This window comes from Arachis stenosperma, chromosome 6 (genome assembly GCF_014773155.1).
Source record: "Arachis stenosperma cultivar V10309 chromosome 6, arast.V10309.gnm1.PFL2, whole genome shotgun sequence".
Classification (NCBI taxonomy): domain Eukaryota; kingdom Viridiplantae; phylum Streptophyta; class Magnoliopsida; order Fabales; family Fabaceae; genus Arachis; species Arachis stenosperma.
In genome coordinates, this window is record NC_080382.1 from 32,984,108 (window position 1) to 33,002,848 (window position 18,741).

At 36.9% G+C, this 18,741-nt stretch overlaps 1 pseudogene; it reads left to right on the plus strand.

Annotated features, from left to right (window-relative positions):
- The window catches only part of LOC130933951 (uncharacterized), an 85,303-nt pseudogene extending 72,771 nt beyond the window's left edge, over positions 1-12,532 (plus strand).
- The last annotated feature ends 6,209 nt before the right edge of the window (positions 12,533-18,741 follow it).

The following is an 18,741-nucleotide window of genomic DNA, read 5'->3' on the forward strand; positions in this document are numbered from 1 at the left end:
CCTTTGTGCTTCTTCTCTGGGTACACATCTGCGGATCATTCCGTCTGCACATCTCTTAAAGAGATATGGCTCATCCCATAGGTAGTACTTGGCATCTGAAATTAATTTCTTTCTTTGCACTCTGCTGTACTCCTGGGGTATGAACCTCACAGCTTTATAGTTTACAATGTCTGCAAACCATGGAGCTTCCTGAATGGCAAAGAGTTGCTCATCTGGGAAAGTCTCAGAGATCTCAGTAGAAGGGAGGGACGCCCCAGCTACTGGTTCTATTCGGGACAGATGATCAGCTACCTGGTTTTCTGTCCCTTTTCTGTCTCTTATTTCTATATCAAACTCTTGCAGAAGCAACACCCATCTTATAAGCCTGGGTTTTGAATCCTGCTTTGTGAGTAAGTATTTAAGAGCAGCATGGTCAGTGTACACAATCACTTTGGATCCTACTAGATAAGATCTAAACTTGTCAATGGCATAAACCACTGCAAGTAATTCTTTTTCTGTGGTTGTGTAATTCTTCTGTGCATCATTTAGAACACGGCTAGCATAATAAATGACATGCAGAAGTTTGTTATGCCTCTGTCCCAACACTGCACCAATGGCATGGTCACTGGCATCACACATTAATTCAAATGGCAATGTCCAATCTGGTGCAGAGATGACTGGAGCTGTGACCAGCTTAGCTTTCAGGGTCTCAAACGCCTGCTGACACTGTGTGTCAAACACAAATGGCGTGTCAGCAGCTAGCAGGTTACTCAAAGGTTTTGCAATTTTCGAAAAATCCTTTATGAACCTTCTGTAGAATCCTGCATGCCCCAGAAAGCTTCTGATTGCCTTAACATTGGCAGGTGGTGGTAATTTTTCAATTACCTCTACCTTTGCCTTATCCACCTCTATTCCCCTGCTTGAAATTTTGTGCCCAAGGACAATTCCTTCAGTCACCATAAAGTGACATTTCTCCCAGTTTAAAACCAGGTTAGTCTCTTGGCACCTTTTCAGGACAAGTGCTAGGTGATTAAGACAGGAGCTGAATGAGTCTCCATATACTGAGAAGTCATCCATGAAGACTTCCAGGAATTTCTCCACCATATCAGAGAAGATGGATAACATGCATCTCTGAAAGGTTGCAGGAGCATTACACAGACCAAAAGGCATCCTCCTGTAGGCAAACACGCCAGAAGGGCAAGTAAATGCTGTTTTCTCTTGGTCCTGAGGATCTACTGCAATTTAGTTGTAACCTGAATAGCCATCCAAAAAGCAGTAATAATCATGACCAGCTAGTCTTTCTAGCATTTGGTCTATGAATGGTAAAGGAAAATGATCCTTTCTGGTGGCTGTATTGAGCCTTCTGTAGTCAATACACATACGCCACCCTGTGACTGTTCTTGTAGGAACCAGTTCATTTTTTTCATTATGAACCACTGTCATGCCTCCCTTTTTGGGGACAACTTGGATAGGGCTCACCCAGGGGCTATCAGAAATAGGATAAATAATCCCAGCCTCTAGTAATTTAGTGACCTCTTTCTGCACCACCTCCTTCATGGCTGGATTTAGCCTCCTTTGTGGTTGGACCACTAGTTTGGCATTATCCTCCAACAGGATCTTGTGCATGCATCTAGCTGGGCTAATGCCCTTAAGATCACTTATGGACCACCCAAGAACTGTCTTGTGTGTCCTTAGCACTTGAATCAGTGCTTCCTCTTCCTGTGGATTTAAAGCAGAGCTTATAATCACTGGAAAAGTTTCACCCTCTCCCAGAAATGCATACTTCAGGGATGGTGGTAGTGGTTTGAGTTCAGGTTTGGGAGGCTTATCCTCCTCCTGAGGAATTTTCGAAAATTCCTTTGTTTCCTGTGGTTCTTCTTGATCAGGTTGAACATCCTTGAAGATGTCTTCAAGCTCTGATTCTAGGCTTTCAGTCATATTGATCTCTTCCACCAGAGAGTCAATAATGTCAGCGCCCATGCAGTCATTTGGTGTGTCTGGATGCTGCATAGCTTTTACAACATTCAACTTGAACTCATCCTCATTGACTCTCAGGGTTACTTCCCCTTTTTGTACATCAATGAGAGTTCGTCCAGTTGCTAGGAAAGGTCTTCCTAGAATGAGAGTTGCACTTTTGTGCTCCTCCATTTCCAGCACCACAAAGTCAGTTGGAAAGGCAAATGGCCTAACCCTGACAATCATATCCTCTATTATGCCTGATGGATGTTTAATGGAGCCATCAGCAAGTTGGAGGCATATCCGGGTTGGTTTGACTTCCCCAGTCAACCCAAGCTTTCTGATAGTGGATGCAGGTATTAGATTGATGCTTGCTCCAAGATCACATAGGGCTGTCTTGGTGCAGGCACCTTCTAATGTGCATGGTATCATAAAGCTTCCTGGATCTTGAAGCTTTTCTGGTAAGCTTTTCAGAATGACTGCACTGCATTCTTCAGTGAGGAATACTTTTTCAGCTTCTCTCCAATCCTTCTTATGACTTAGGATCTCTTTCATGAACTTAGCATAAGAAGGTATTTGCTCAAGTGCCTCTGCAAATGGAATCTTTATTTCAAGAGTCCTTAGATAATCTGCAAAGCGGGCAAATTGCTTATCCTGCTTCGCTTGGCGGAGTTTCTGAGGATAAGGCATCTTGGCTTTATATTCTTCAACCTTAGTTGCTGCAGGCTTATTCCTTACAGAAGTGGTTGAAGAAGCCTCTTTAGAGGGATTACTGTCAGCACTCTCAGGTGTCTGATCCTCCCTTGGCGTCTGAACGCCAGGAATGGGTGAAGATTGGGCGTTAAACGCCAACTTCTCTCCCTTTTCTGGCGTTTGAACGCCAGAACTGGGCAAGGAATGGGCGTTTAACGCCAGCTTTCCTTCCCCTTCTGGCGTTTGAACGCCACTAGCATTCCTCTCTGGGCTCTTACTGTCCTCAGAGGGATTTTGAACAGGGGTCTGGTTATCCTCTGTCAATTGTTCCTTATTTGACTTTTTGCTCTTTTGAGTGGTGTTGTTCAGTGTCTTCCCACTCCTCAGTTGTACTGCTTGACACTCTCCTGTTATCTGTTTAGATATCTGCTGTTTTGCTTGATTCAACTGCAGTTCTATGTTCTTGTTAGCAACTTTAGTTTCATGGAGCATCTCTTTAAATTCTGCTAACTGTTCTGTCATCAGGAGCAATTGTTGATTAAGCTCAATCATCTGTTCTTGAGGATTTGGATCAGTGACTACTGCCATGACTTCCTCTTTTGGAGAGAACTCATTGCTAGAGTATAAGTATTGGTTTCTAGCAACAGTGTCTATAAGCTCTTGAGCCTCTTCAATTGTCTTCCTCATGTGTATAGATCCACCAGCTGAGTGGTCTAAAGACATCTGAGCTTTTTCTGTAAGCCAATAGTAGAAGATGTCTAACTGTACCCACTCTGAAAACATTTCAGAGGGGCATTTTCTTAGCATGCCTCTATACCTCTCCCAGGCATTATAAAGGGATTCATTATGCTCTTGTTTAAAGCCTTGGATGTCCAGCCTTAGCTGTGTCATCCACTTTGGAGGGTAAAAATGATTCAGGAATTTGTCTGATAACTGTTTCCATGTCTTTATGCTTGCTGTAGGTTGGTTATTCAACCACCTTTTAGCTTGATCTTTTACAGTAAATGGAAACAGTAATAGTCTGTAGACATTCTGATCCACCTCTTTATCATGTACTGTGTCAGCAATTTGTAAGAACTGTGCCAGAAACTCAGTAGGTTCTTCCTGTGGAAGACCGGAATACTGACAATTTTGCTGCACTATGAAAATGAGTTGAGGATTTAGCTCAAAGCTGCTTGCTTTGATGGGAGGTGTACAGATGCTACTCCCATATGCAGCTGTAATGGGGTTAGCATATGACCCCAGAGTCCTTCTGGACTGATCAGTCCCACTTAGGTCCATGATGGATAAAGGGAACGATATAGATTGCAAGTAGATAAAATATTTTTTTTTGAATTAACCGAAAAAATAAAATAAAATAAAATAAAACAAAAGGAAAATAAAATAAGAATTCAAAAATTAAAAGAAAATAAGATCAAAGCAAATTGAAAACTGAATCAATTAGTTAATTAAAAAGATTTTGAGATTAGCAATTAGAAAGATATGATTGAAAAAAAAAATTTTTTTTTTGAAAAAGATTTGATTTTTGAAATGAAGAAATAGAAAAACAACAAAATGACACCAAACTTAAAATTTTTAGAAAATCAAACACAACTTTTCGAAAATTTTAAAGGAAAAACACAAAGAGGACACCAAACTTAGAAATTTTTTACGGATCAAAAAGGGACTAAAGACATGCAAATTCGAAAATTAGAAGAAAAACAAAAGCATGCAATTGACACCAAACTTAAAATATGAAACTAGACTCAACCAAAAGACTCTAAACCAGCAAAAAGAAAACAGTCCTAATCTAAGCAACAAGATAAGCCGTCAGTTGTCCAAACTCGAACAATCCCCGGCAACGGCGCCAAAAACTTAGTGCACGAAATCGCAATCACACTTTTGCAATCCCGCACAACTAACCAGCAAGTGCACTGGGTCGTCCAAGTAATACCTTACGTGAGTCGATCCCACGGAGATTGTCGGCTTGAAGCAAGCTATGGTTATCTTGTAAATCTTAGTCAGGATATCAAAGATTATCAGGGTTGATTGTGAAAAGTAAAAGAACATGAAATAAGTACTTGTTTTGCAGTAATGGGGAACAGGTTGAGGTTTTGGAGATGCTCCATCTTCTGAATCTCTGCTTTCCTACTGTCATCTTCTTCAAGCACGCAAGGCTCCTTCCATGGCAAGCTGTATGTAGGGTTTCACCGTTGTCAGTGGCTACCTCCCATCCTCTCAGTGGAAATGTTCAACGCACCCTGTCACGGCACGGCTATCCATCTGTCGGTTCTCAATCAGGCCGGAATAGAATCCAGTGATTCTTTTGCGTCTGTCACTAACGCCCCGCCTTCAGGAGTTTGAAGTTCGTCACAGTCATTCAATCATTGAATCCTACTCAGAATACCACAGATAAGGTTTAGACCTTCCGGATTCTCTTGAATGCCGCCATCAGTTCTAGCTTATACCACGAAGATTCTGATTAAAGAATCCAAGAGATATCTACTCAATCTAAAGTAGAACGGAGGTGGTTGTCAGGCACGCGTTCATAGTTGAGAATATGATGAGTGTCACGGGTCATCACATTCATCCGGGTTAAGAACAAGTGATATCTTAGAACGGAAGCAAGCATGATTGAATAAGAAACAGTAGTAATTGCATTAATCCATCAAGACACAGCAGAGCTCCTCACCCCCAACCATGGGGTTTAGAGACTCATGCCATGGAAGGTACACAAAGAAACGTGTAAAGTGTCATGAGGTCCAGATACAATGTCAAAAGATCCTATTAGTAGTGAACTAGTAACCTAAGGTTTACAGAAATGAGTAAATGACAGAAAAATCCACTTCCGGACCCACTTGGTGTGTGCTTGGGCTGAGCATTGAAGCTTTTATGTGTAGAGACCTTTTCTGGAGTTAAACGCCAGCTTTCATGCCAGTTTGGGCGTTTAACTCCAATTCTTATGCCAGTTCCGGCGTTAAACGCTGGAAATTCTGAGGCTGATTTGCAACGCCGGTTTGGGCCATCAAATCTCGGGCAAAGTATGGACTATTATACATTGCTGGAAAGCCCAGGATGTATACTTTCCAACGCCGTTGAGAGCGCGCCAATTGGGCTTCTGTAGCTCCAGAAAATCCACTTCGAGTGTAGGGAGGTCAGAATCCAACAGCATCTGCAGTCCTTTTCAGCCTCTAAATCAGATTTTTGCTCAGATCCCTCAATTTCAGCCAGAAAATACCTGAAATCACAGAAAAACACACGAACTCATAGTAAAGTCCAGAAAAGTGAATTTTAACTAAAAACTAATAAAAATATACTAAAAACTCAACTAAATATACTAAAAACATACTAAAAACAATGCCAAAAAGCGTATAAATTATCCGCTCATCAGCCTCCTCTAGCTCCTTATGAGGTATGGATTCGCGAAGATGATCATCTCTCTCTTGTTCCATGTAAATAGTATCAGTGGGATCATGTTGCTCTTGGATTGATGGATGTTGGCACTCTTCTATGAATGGTGGTGATGGGATGGGTGGATCATTATGTGGTTGAGATGGAAGTGCAGTGGAGCTTGAGGGTTGAATATTGGGTGTAGAGGGTTGGCCCAAGCGGGATATAAGTGCTTGAAGAGTAGAGGTGAGACTAGTGATAGAGGCAAGTTTGCTTTCTATGGAGGTTTAGGGTGGATAAGAGGGTTCATTTTTTGGGAGAAAAGGTTCATAACACGGAAGTGGTTCCTCTTGATAAGGATATGGAGATGGTGTATATTGAGGTGGTGGTTCTGGGTATGGTTTATATGGTGGTTGGTGTGGTGAATAAGGATTGGGGTCATATGGAGGTGAATGGTGGAAAGGGGCTTGTGAGTGTGGTGGTTCAAAGTTATGTTGTGAGGATGGTCTCTGAGCATACGGTGGGGCTTGTTGGTAGCTACTAGGCGGTCCACCATATCTATCAGCTTGGTATGCATTGTAGGATGGTTTTTGTCTGTGATATCTTGGAAGGTGTTGTTGCCTAAAGGGTTTATCAGATCCTCTTGGCTCCGTCCATCTTTGATTTCTTTGACTTTGATGCATATTCCTGTTATAGCTTCCATTCATTGCAACAAAATTAGAACCAAACTCAAAACGAGAGGGGTGAGAATTCATAATAGCTATCAAAAATAAGAGGGGAGAGAGAGAAAACAAGTAAACAAGTAAAAGAAAAATATTTTTTTTTTGAAAAATATTTACAATAACCACTAATAAGGCACACATTTGTAATTCCCCGGCAACGGTACCATTTTGAAGAACTGAAGATTGATGGTTTAGAAGTTATAGTAAACTCTCGTTGTAAGTATAGTTACTAAACCAAGCAATCAACCTTTCTTACAAACGTTTTGGTTGTCACAAGTAACAAACCCTTTTTAAAATTGATAACCGAGTATTAAATCCTCGGGTCGTCGTCTCAAGGAATTGCAGGGAGGTATGTTCTTATTATTGGTTATGGATTTTGTAAATTGGGGTTTTGAAAGTGAGGAACAAGTAAATTAAATGACAAATAAAATAAATAATTAACTATAAAATAAACTCTTGGCAAGATATGAAAATTCGAAAGTCCTATCCTAGTTACTCCTATAAGACTGGAAGTTAATCCCACTTAGTTAACCTTTGCGTAAGCAAAGGAAAGTCAAGTGAACCAATTGGTTAGATTTTCCAAGTCCTAGCCAATTACTAAGAAAAGACTAGAGTTAGTGGAATTCCAGTTAATTAGCCAACATAACAATCAATCATGAATAATTGATAACTCAAGAGCTTCCAGTTAATCAATTAAAGCCAATAATATAAAAAGCTAAATAAGAATCTTAGATCTGAAATACCTCAAAATCATGAATTAATAAAAATATTAAATGTAACATGGGCAGTTGTAGCCAAATAAAGAAGTTGAGTTGAACATAGAAATTCATAAACTAAATTGAGGAAATAAATAATAGGAACATTGAACTTGTAATTGAAGAAGATGAAAATATTCCTAAATCCTTTAAGAGGAATCCTAATCCTAAATCCTAAGAGAGAGGAGAGAACCTCTCTCTCTAAAAACTACATCTAAAACTATGAAAAGTGAATTATGAAAGCATAATCATGAATGGATGCATTCTCTCACTTTATAGCCTCTAATCTATGTTCTCTGGACCGAAAACTGGGTCAGAAATAGCCCAGAAATCGCTAATTGTGAAATCTGGTCCGTACAGGTCGCGGCAAAGTGACGCGGAGGCGTCATCCACGCGTATGCGTGGAATGAGATTCGCAGAGGTGACGCGTCCGCGTGAAGCGCGCATTTGCGTTGCCTATCTGTATGGCCATTATGGCGAATTATATATCAAATCGAAGCCCCGGATGTTAGCTTTCCAACGCAAGTAGAATCGCATCATTGGGACCTCTGTAGCTCAAGTTATGACCGTTTTAGTGCGAGAGGGTCAGGCTGACAGCTTTGCAGTTCCTTCAACTTCTTGTATTCCTTCCACTTTTGCATGCTTCCTTTCCATCCTCTAAGCCATTCCTGCCCTGTAATTCCTGAAATCACTTAACACACATATCAAGTCATCTAATGGTAATAAGAGAGGATTAAATAAAAGGAAATAAAAGTGAAAGAAGCATGTTTTCAATCATAGCACAGAATTAGGAAGGAAAATATAAAACATGCAAATCATATGAATAAGTGGGTAAAGAGTTGATAAAAACCATTCAATTGAGCACAAGATAAACCATAAAATAGTGGTTTATCACCTTGTTTCATTCATAAAACTGAGAGTGGTCTTAGATAGATCAGAGACTATGTTTGCTAAGCCAGAGAGGCTCTGCCCAAAATTCTCTGTCTGTTGCTGAGATGATGATGGAAAAGGTTTGCTATTGCCAAGCCTATTTCTCCCACCATTATTATTATTGAAGCCTTTTTGAGGCTTCTGTTGGTCCTTCCATGAGAAATTTGGATGATTTATCCATGAAGGATTATAGGCATTTCCATAGGATTCTTCCATGTAATTCACCTCTTCCATTGTAGGATTCTCAGGGTTATAAGCTTCTCCTTCAGAGGAGGCTTCTTTAGCACTGCTGGATGCAGCTTGCAATCCAGTCAGATTCTGAGAAATCATATTGACTTGCTGAGTCAATATTTTGTTCTGATCCAATATGGCATTCAGAGTATCAATCTCAAGAACTCCTTTCTTCTGAGTCATCCCATTATACATAGGATTTCTTTCAGAAGTGTACATGAACTGGTTATTTGCTACCATCTCAATGAGTTCCTAGGCTTCTGCAGGGGTTTTTAGATGAAGGGATCCACCAGCAGAATGGCCCAATGACATCAAAGACAACTCAGACAGACCATCATAGAATATACATATGATGCTCCATTCTGGAAGCATGTCAGAAGGACACCTTTTGGTTAATTTCACTACAAGAAAATGAAACATTTGTAATAAAAATTTTGTATCAAATTTAAAATTGTTACAAAAAAATAATTTTTTGTAATAATAATTGTAATTGTTACAAAAGAATAATATTTTGTAACAACATTACAAGTTGTTACAAAACATGATAATATTTTGTAACAACCTGATTTTTTTTGTTACAAATTACGTTAGTTTTTGTAACGAGATGGTGTTTTGTTACAAAATATTATAATATTTTGTAACAAAAAAAGAAGTTGCAAAAATTTAAAATATTTTGTAACAAAATATCTTTTTATTTCAAAAACTCCAATTGTTTTGTAACAAAAAAAGAAGTTGCAAAAATTTGAAATATTTTGTAACAAAATATCTTTTTATTTCAAAAACTCCAATTGTTTTCTAACAAAAAAATTAATTTGTCACAAAATTCAATATTGTTTATAACAAGTTAATTGTTTGTCACAAAATATAAGTATATTTTATAACAATTTTTTTTTCAAAATGTTAAACACTTTAATAACAAAAAAATTGTGTATATATTTTTTTTAAAATTATTTAATTTTGTTTCAAAAACTAAAATTTTTTACATACTGTTTGTATTCATTAATTTTTAAAAATGGTAAATATTATTTTATATTCTTTTAAAAATTAATATATAATTTTTATTAATAATCAAATTTTTAAGATTAACAAAATAAATTTGAATTTTCTAATTTTGAATTTTATTTTAGACATTATTTATTTTATAGATAGAAATAAAAGAGAATATATCTAAAAAGTTATTTAAAAATGAGAGATTACACTTTTATAAATACTTTAAGTTTAAGACAATTAAAAGTTATGTATAATTTTTATTATAATTAATTATTTTATACAAAGAAATTAAAGTTTTGGTAATAGAAAAATAATAAAATGTCATATAATTTAATTTAGACAATAGATATTTTAGGTTTAACATGTGTTTTATAAAATGACTAAAATATTCATTTTATGATTTAAATTAAAAATAATTATTTAAACTCATTAATAAATTAATAAAATTATGTATTCCGAAAATAATTTTTACAGTATTATATTTAAACCCTAAATTATCATTCTATTTCAAATATTTTATATAATTATTATATTACTTGTATATATTTTACCTTAATTCTAGAATTACCAAATAAAATCTTAATTTTACTAAATTCCTAAATCTATTACCATAAATCCCTAAACCTATGTTCAGTGAGGGGAAAGAAAGGAAACAAGAAACGGGGAAAAGACAAAAGGGAAAAGGGGGGAATCAGAGAAGAAGAGGAAGGAGAAGAGAGGGAAGGGATGGCGCCGGGAAGGGTGCCACTGTCGCTGCCACTGCCGTCGTGTGGGTGAGACAGAGAGCTCGCAAACGGGATTTCTGCCCAAAGCTGTCGTCACCATTGGAGCTACACGAAGCCATCTCCATCGTCGTCGCCTAGGGCTGTTGTCGTTGTGCTTCATCGCTGCCGTCGCTCGCTAGGGCTCGTCACTATCGTCATAGCCATTGCCGTCGCACGCAGAGGGGAGAGAAAAGGGAAGATCCGTGATTGGCCAAGAGAGAGGGGGAGTTGAAGGACGCGTTGGTGGGTGTTCTCCTCGCCGCCGCCGTGGGAGCTCGCCACCACTGTGAAGATAAACCGAGGCAAGAATTCTTGCTCTTGATTTTTGTTCTATTTTGATTTTGGTTTTTGTTCTGTTCTTGCTTCTAGTTTTTGTTCTGATTATTAGGGTTTGCGATTTCGTCCCCTTTGAAGAAATGTGAAATGTGAAATGTGATTAGGGTTTGCATCACCAAGTGTGTTATTTTTTCTTGTTCTTTACATGCTTTTGATTGCTTGCTGGTGTTGGTGTTATAGTGGCAAACATATTATTCCTTGATTCTCATGCTGGTGTTGGGTTTTCGTACTCGAATAAGACGACAGATCTATACACATTTGGTGACCAGAGAACAGGTAATGAAGTTGTCACATCTGTTTATCATGTCGATTTTGCTTTGTTCATTACGATCTTGAGTTGGTTGTGTGCTTGTATTTGGGATCTTGGGGTCCCTAAATTTGCAGCTGAAGATGCATATACATTTCTTGTTAAGTGGTCTGAAAGATTTCTTTAGTATAAGCATAGAGAGTTCTACATTGCTGGAGAAAGCTATACAGGTGATTGATTGATATACTAGTTTTTTCTTAAATGTTTTAGAATACTAATTTTTAAAATTTATTGCAATTGCTGGAGAAATTTTTTGTTTTAGAAAATTTGTTGATTCGGTTACGATAGATAGATGAGATTCTTTATTAGAGTCGATATATGAATTCATCAATGTTTTGTTTTTAGTACATTTTAGTACAACTGATTCTTGCCAACTTTAGGTGATCAATTTTCTTGTTGTGGCAGATACATTATCAAACCACTGGCCCAGAGATATGGAAAGGTTCGGAAGGAAAAGTCGACATACTTGTATGCGGGATAGGTAGTGGTGGTACCATCGCTGGTGCAGGGAAATATCTGAAAGAGCAGAATTCTTACTTAAAAGTTAGCTGTTCTTTAGATACATTTGCAGAAGATAATTTCTCCTATAATCATAGTGTTATTTTCTTATGTTATCATTTTTCTTTTGACTTTTTGTAGTTGATTGGTGTGGAACCAGCTGAAAGTTCAGTGCTCTTGGAGGAAAACCTGGTGAGTTACAACCTCTTCTGTGTGACAATGACTTTCTTGTATTTTTTTTAAAAGAAGGTTATTTATTTATTAGAAGTCCTCAGGGTTAAGGCCTACAACTGCATTTGTAGTACCCAGTAATTTGCAATTTGTCATTATTAATGTATAGGTCCATACAAGATTCAGGGGATTGGTGCAGGCTTTGTCCCCGGTGTATTAGAAGTCAATCTTCTCGATGAAATCATTCAAGTAAGCTTTATTCAAGAGTTGATAAAATGTTGCAATTCATGAAGTCAAACTAATTTTATGTTTTGTTAACTCTTGAGATATGTTTAAATCGGTAGATATTAAGTGAAGAAGCTATAGAAACTGCAAAGCAACTTATGCTTAAAGAAGGCTTGTTTATAAGTTCTCCAATGTATGTGTATTAGTATTCTGTTGTGACACTTGTAATTTCTGGTAACATATTCAGTTAGTGATCAAAGAATATTTTATATTATTAATAACCTTTTGTTTTGTTTTTTGTTTTTCTTTTGTTTGGTAATCAATTTTATTTCAGGTTTATTCTCATCAGTAACTTATTTTTTCTCAAGAAACAGATCTCACATGTTGGATTACTAGCTTGCTCTACAACGATGTGTTAGAAAAGATGCTTGTAAGTAGTTGCACTCCAAGAAATCAATAATAAGTTGCAGAACTCCAAATCACAATGCTTTTATCCTCATATAACTTAATTTTTACTCGGATGAAGATAGTGTTATGTGTTATTTTTAAATTTTGGTTTTCATTGTTTATATTTGCAGGTGTACAAAATTGATGTCAACATGCTAGACTTTATATTGACTGAAATATGTTAGAAGAGTCAATAATAATAAATTCGATATGATACAATTTTATGTTAGGAAAAAATTGTGTTTAGTTGAATTTGTAGAACTTATTTTGTTGTAAAAGAATCTTAATGACATGTAAGATGTTTTAATTATCTATATGATTATATATTATATAAATGTTGAGTTAGTGGAATTAGCAAATTAATTGATATATCAATTATTTAATTAAATATTTTAAAATGAATTTTCTATTTTGTAACTAAAAGAATAAAAAATGTTACAAAAGCAAGTACTATTTTGTAACAAAATATTATGACACAAAAATCTAAATTGTTACGAAAAGTATTTTAAAAGTAAAAAAGTGTTACCATTTTTGTAACAAATTTTATTTTTTGTATCAAAAAATTTGTTACAAAATATTACTTTGAATTGTAATAGTTCCATTTTTTGTTACAAAAACTTTTTGTAACGGGACATACTACAATGGTCCCTTTTTTGTTACAAATTCCTTTTGTTTTAAAATTTCGATTTTTTGTAACAATTTTTTTTGTTACAAATATTGTTTTTTCTTGTAATGTTTCTTATATCTTTCCCAAGCTTCATAGAGGGATTCACCTTCCTTCTGTTTGAATGTTTGAACTTCCACTCTAAGCTTGCTCATCTTTTGAGGTAGAAAGAATTTGGTCAAGAAAGCATTGACCAACTTGTCCCAAGAGTTCAGGCTTTCTCTAGGTTGTGAGTCCAACCATATCCTAGCTCTGTCTCTTATAGCAAAAGGGAAAAGCATGAGTCTGTAGACCTCGGGATCAACCCCATTGGTCTTAACAGTATCACAGATTTGCAAGAATTCAACTAAGAACTGATGAGGATCTTCTGATGGAAGTCCATGAAACTTGCAATTCTGCTGCATTAGAGAAACTAATTGAGGCTTAAGCTCAAAGTTGTTCGCTCTAATGGCTGGGATTGAGATACTTCTTCCATAGAAGTTAGAATTTGGTGCAGTATAGTCACCAAGCATCTTCCTTGCATCTCTTGCATTGTTGTTGGGTTCGACTGCCATGTCTACTTCTTTTTCGAAATTCTCTGAAAGGTCTTCTCCGGAGTGTTGTCCTTTAGCTTCTCTTAGCTTCTTCTTCAGAGTCCTTTCAGGTTCAGGATCAGCTTCAACAAGAATGTTTTTATCCTTGTTTCTGCTCATATGAAAAAGAAAAGAACAAAAGGGAGTAGTGAAATCCTCTATGTCATAGTATAGAGATTCCTTGATGTGTTAGAGGAAAAGGAGTAGAAAAATGAGAAGAGAGAGAAGGTGAGTTCGAAAAAATTTTTTAAGAGTGGAGGAGAAATGTTACCAATTAAATAAAATAAATAGAAAGAGATGAGAGAGAAAGAGTTTTCGAAAATTTAAAAGAAATAACATAAAATTAGAATTTAAAATAATTAGTTAATTAAAAATATTTTTGAAAAAGGGGTTAGTGATTTTCGAAAATTGGAAGTGGAAGAGTGGTTAGTGATTTTGAAAAAGATAAGAAAGAGTAATTAATTGAAAAAGATTTGAAAATAATGTTGAAAAGATAAGAAGTTAGAAAAAAAGATTTTGAAATCAAAATTTAAAAAAGATTTGATTGAAAAAGATTTGATTGAAAAAGATATGATTTTAAAAATATATGATTGAAAAGATATGATTGAAAAAAGATTTGTTTTTTAAAATTGATGACTTGACTAAGAAACTAAAAGATGTGATTCTAAAATTCAAAGATTGAACCTTTCTTAACAAGAAAGTAACAAACTTGCAATTTTTTGAATCAAAATATTAATTGTTAGCAAGGATTTTTGAAAATGTGGAGAGATAAGATTTTAAAATTATGACTTAAAACATGAAAATTTGAAAAAATTTGAATTGGAAACGAAATTACCTCTCCTGTGTCATCCTGGCGTTAAACGCCCAGGATGCTATCCATTCTGGCGTTTAATGCCCATAATGCTACCTCTTTGGGCGTTTAACGCCCAGCCCGATACACTGGCTGGCGTTAAACGCCAGAATTCCTTCCTTACTGGGCGTTTTTCTAAACACCCAGCTTTTTCTCTGTGATTCATTTGCTGTATGTTCTGAATCTTCATTTCTCTGTATTATTTACTTGAAAAGAGATATTTTTTATTTTGAATTTTTAATGAAGAGAGAGAAAAACAACAAAATGAAATAAAACATAAAAATGCAAGATCAAAACAAGTAATGCATATAAGGACACTTTGAATGTCAAGATGAACACCAAGAACACTTTGAAGATCATGATGAATATCAAGGACATATTTTTGAAAATTTTTAAGAAAAGAAAGATATGAAAGACACCAAACTTAGAAATTTTTAATGTTTATACACTATAGATTTGAAAATGCATATGAAAAATAGGAAAAGACACAAAAAAGGAGAATTTAAAGATCAGAACAAGGAAAATCATCAAAAACAACTTGAAGATCAATGAAGAACACAGTGCATGAATTTTTTTTTTTTTGAAAACTTGAGAAAATTTGAAAACATGCAATTGACACCAAACTTTGAATTTGACACTAGACTCAAACAAGAAACACAAAATATTTTTTTGGTTTTTATGATTTTATTAATTTTTTGTATTTTTTGAAAATAAAAAAATGCTTAAACATAAAATAAAATTACCCAATCTAAGCAACAAGATGAACCGTCAGTTGTCCAAACTCGAACAATCCCCAGAAACGGTGCCAAAAACTTGGTGCACGAAATTGTGATCATACTTTTCACAACTCCGCACAACTAACCCGCAAGTGCACTGGGTCGTCCAAGTAATACCTTACGTGAGTAAGGGTCGATCCCACGAAGATTGTCGGCTTGAAGCAAGCTATGGTCATATTGTAAATCTCAGTCAGGCGAATTCAAATGGTTATGAGGTATTGATAATTAAAAGATAAATAATATGTAAAATAAGATAGGGATACTTATGTAATTCATTTGTGCGAATTTCAGATAAGCGTTTGGAGATGCTTTGTTGCTCCTGAACCTCTGCTTTCCTATTGTCTTCATCGAATCATGCGTGCTCCCTTCCATGGCAAGCCATATGATCCTCTCAGTAAAAATGGTCCGGCTACGGTCTCTGTACGGCTAATCAACTGTCGGATTTCTCGTCTCGGATGAAAAATACTAGGCACAGCTACCGCAGGGCTAATCATCTGTCGGTTCTCACTAGCATCGGAATAAGATCCATTGATCCTTTTGCACACTGTCACTGCACCCAACATTTGCGAGTTTGAAGCTCCTGACAGTCATCCCTTCCTAGATCCTACTCGGAATACCACAGACAAGGTTTAGGCTTTCCGGATCTCAGGAATGCGGTCTGGTGTTCTAGCCTATACCACGAAGATCCTAATCTCAGATTCAGATACTTTGTTGTCAGGAGAGACGATGTGAATCGTTGATTAGAGACCCAAGAGAATATACTTCGGCTGTCGTCCAATGACTATGTTGTACATCATGTAGACCGCTTTGTGGTTGTCAGGCACGCGGATCTTGGCTAAGCGAGTACTGAAGATAGATGGTGATTGTCACGGGTCACCCCTTCAGTCTGACTTAACTGAATTAAGTACAAGAGTATATATTGGAGAAGAAGTAGGCGTGAATTGAATGAAAAACTATAGTACTTGCATTAATTCATGAGGAACAGTAGAGCTCCTCACCTTAATCTATGAGGTGTAGAAACTCCACCGTTGAAAATACATAAGAACAAAATGGTATAGGCATGCCCAAATGGCCAGCCTCCAAAAAGGGTTCGAAGAACTCTCCAAAAGGTCAAAGACACAAATACAATAGTAAAAAGTGCTATTTATACTAAACTAGTAAACTAAGTTTACAAAAGATGAGTAGATAGTGCAGAAATCCACTTCCGGGGCCCACTTGGTGTGTATTTGGGCTGAGCCTTGAAGCTTTCACGTGCATAGGCCATCCTTGGAGTTAAAGGCTAGCTTTGGTGCCAGTTTGGGCGTTTAACTCCAGTTCTGGTGCTAGTTCTGGCATTTTATGCCAGAAAAGGGTCTCTGGGCGGCGTTTGAACGCCAGTTTGGGCCATCAAATCTCGGGCAAAGTATGGACTATTATACATTGATGGAAAGCCCAAGATGTCTACTTTACAACGCAATTAAGAGCGCACCAATTGGGCTTCCGTAGCTCCAAAAACGCTACTTCGAGTGCAGCAAGGTCAGAATCCAATAGCATCTGCAGTCCTTTCTCAGCCTCTGAATCAGATTTTTGCTCAGGTCCCTCAATTTCAGCCAGAAAATACCTGAAATCACAGAAAAATACATAAACTCATAGTAAAGTTCATAAATGTAAATTTTTCATAAAAACTAATAAAAATATACTAAAAAGTAACTAAAACAAACTAGAAACTACCTAAAAACAATGCCAAAAAGCGTATAAATTATCCGCTCATCATTCACCCCCAAGTTACCATCCCTTCCTAGCTTCATCTCATCACTAGGCATACCACTAAGGTCTAGGGACTAAAAGAGAAAAAATAGAGGTTCAGAGATTCAAAATTATCTTTCAAAACACAAATTTTACTTTGATGAAAACAGGGGTTCCGCGTACGCGTGCGTGCGTTTTTTCCCTTCTCGTGTACGTAGGCACTTGCTCGCGTATACGAGACACCAAACCCGAAGGGAATGGTCATGTTGCATGCAAGTGGTCACGTACGCAACCCTTCAAATTCATTGCTCATGTACGCTTGCGCCTTGCTCGCGTACGCGAGATACCAAACCCGATGGAAATGGTCGCCTCGCGTGCAGGTGGTGGTCGCGTACGCGAATCCTGTAGAGTGGGTAAAAATGCTAAGTGCTGCAGAATTTCAGTTCTGCACTTCAAACTTCCAACATGCATAACTTTTTCGTTTTAAAACATTTTTCATCCATTCTTTGAACATTGTAACCTTTACAGACCAAATTTTTATATGAGACAAGTTGGAAAACGTTTGGGGGTCCAAAAATCGAGTTATGGCTCGTCGAAGTTTGGCTAAAAATTATATTTTCCTGAAAATCCTCAAGCCTTTATTTTCACCAAAACACAACTCAATACCAACTTTCTATGCTTATAAATAGCACCAAAACATACCATACCACAGCAATACGGCCCCACATCCTACTATAACCGATCATACCTCCATTTTAAACAATCTCATACAAGAATTTCTCAACTATACAAACAAGTTCATCAACATACCACCTCATATATATTCATTCACATCACCTTATCTATCATCATTAAAATCATCATTTAGCATTCCATTTTCATCACAAACATCAATCACCAAACTCATACTCAACTTATTTCAACAATTATCATCAAGGGTGCTAATCATTTAACATAATCATGCATTCCAACCTTTCCTATGGTCATCTGTCCTGTGTTTTCACAAAATATTATATATTATATAAGAGAAACCAAACCATACTGGTGGACGAAATTGTGATCCATATTCTTTGTATTTGTATGAAATCATTATTATGGCACCAGTTGAATTCACAACTCCGTTCAACTAACCAGCAAGTGTACTGGGTCATCCAAGTAATAAACCTTACGTGAGTAAGGGTCGATCCCACAGAGATTGTTGGTATGAAGCAAGCTATGGTCACCTTGTAAATCTCAGTTAGGCAGATTTTATTGGTTTATGGTTTCGAAAATTAATAATAAAATAGAAATAATAAAAGGGATAGAATACTTATGCAGATTCATTGGTGGGAATTTCAGATAAGCGAATGGAGATACTGTATGGCTCAAGAACGCCTACTTTCCTATTGCTTCAACTCAATCCTTCTTACTCCTTTCCATAGCAAGCTGTGTATAGGGGTTCACCGTTCGACGATGGCTACTTTGTATCCTCTCTGGAAAATGGTCCTCTACGCTGTCACTCGCATGGCTAATCGTCTGGAGGCATCACACTGGCCGAAGGCTACATCCCATCCTCGCAGTAAAAACTACGCTCACGCGCTCTGTCACAGCACGGCTAATCACTGGTTGGTTCCCGCTCCTACTGGAATAGAATCCCTTGATTCTTTTGTGTCTGTCACTAACGCCCAGCACTTGCGAGTCTGAAGCACGTCACAGTCATTCATTACTGGAATCCTACTCGGAATACCACAGACAAGGTTAGACTTTCCGGATTCCCAGGATCCTACTCGGAATACCACAGA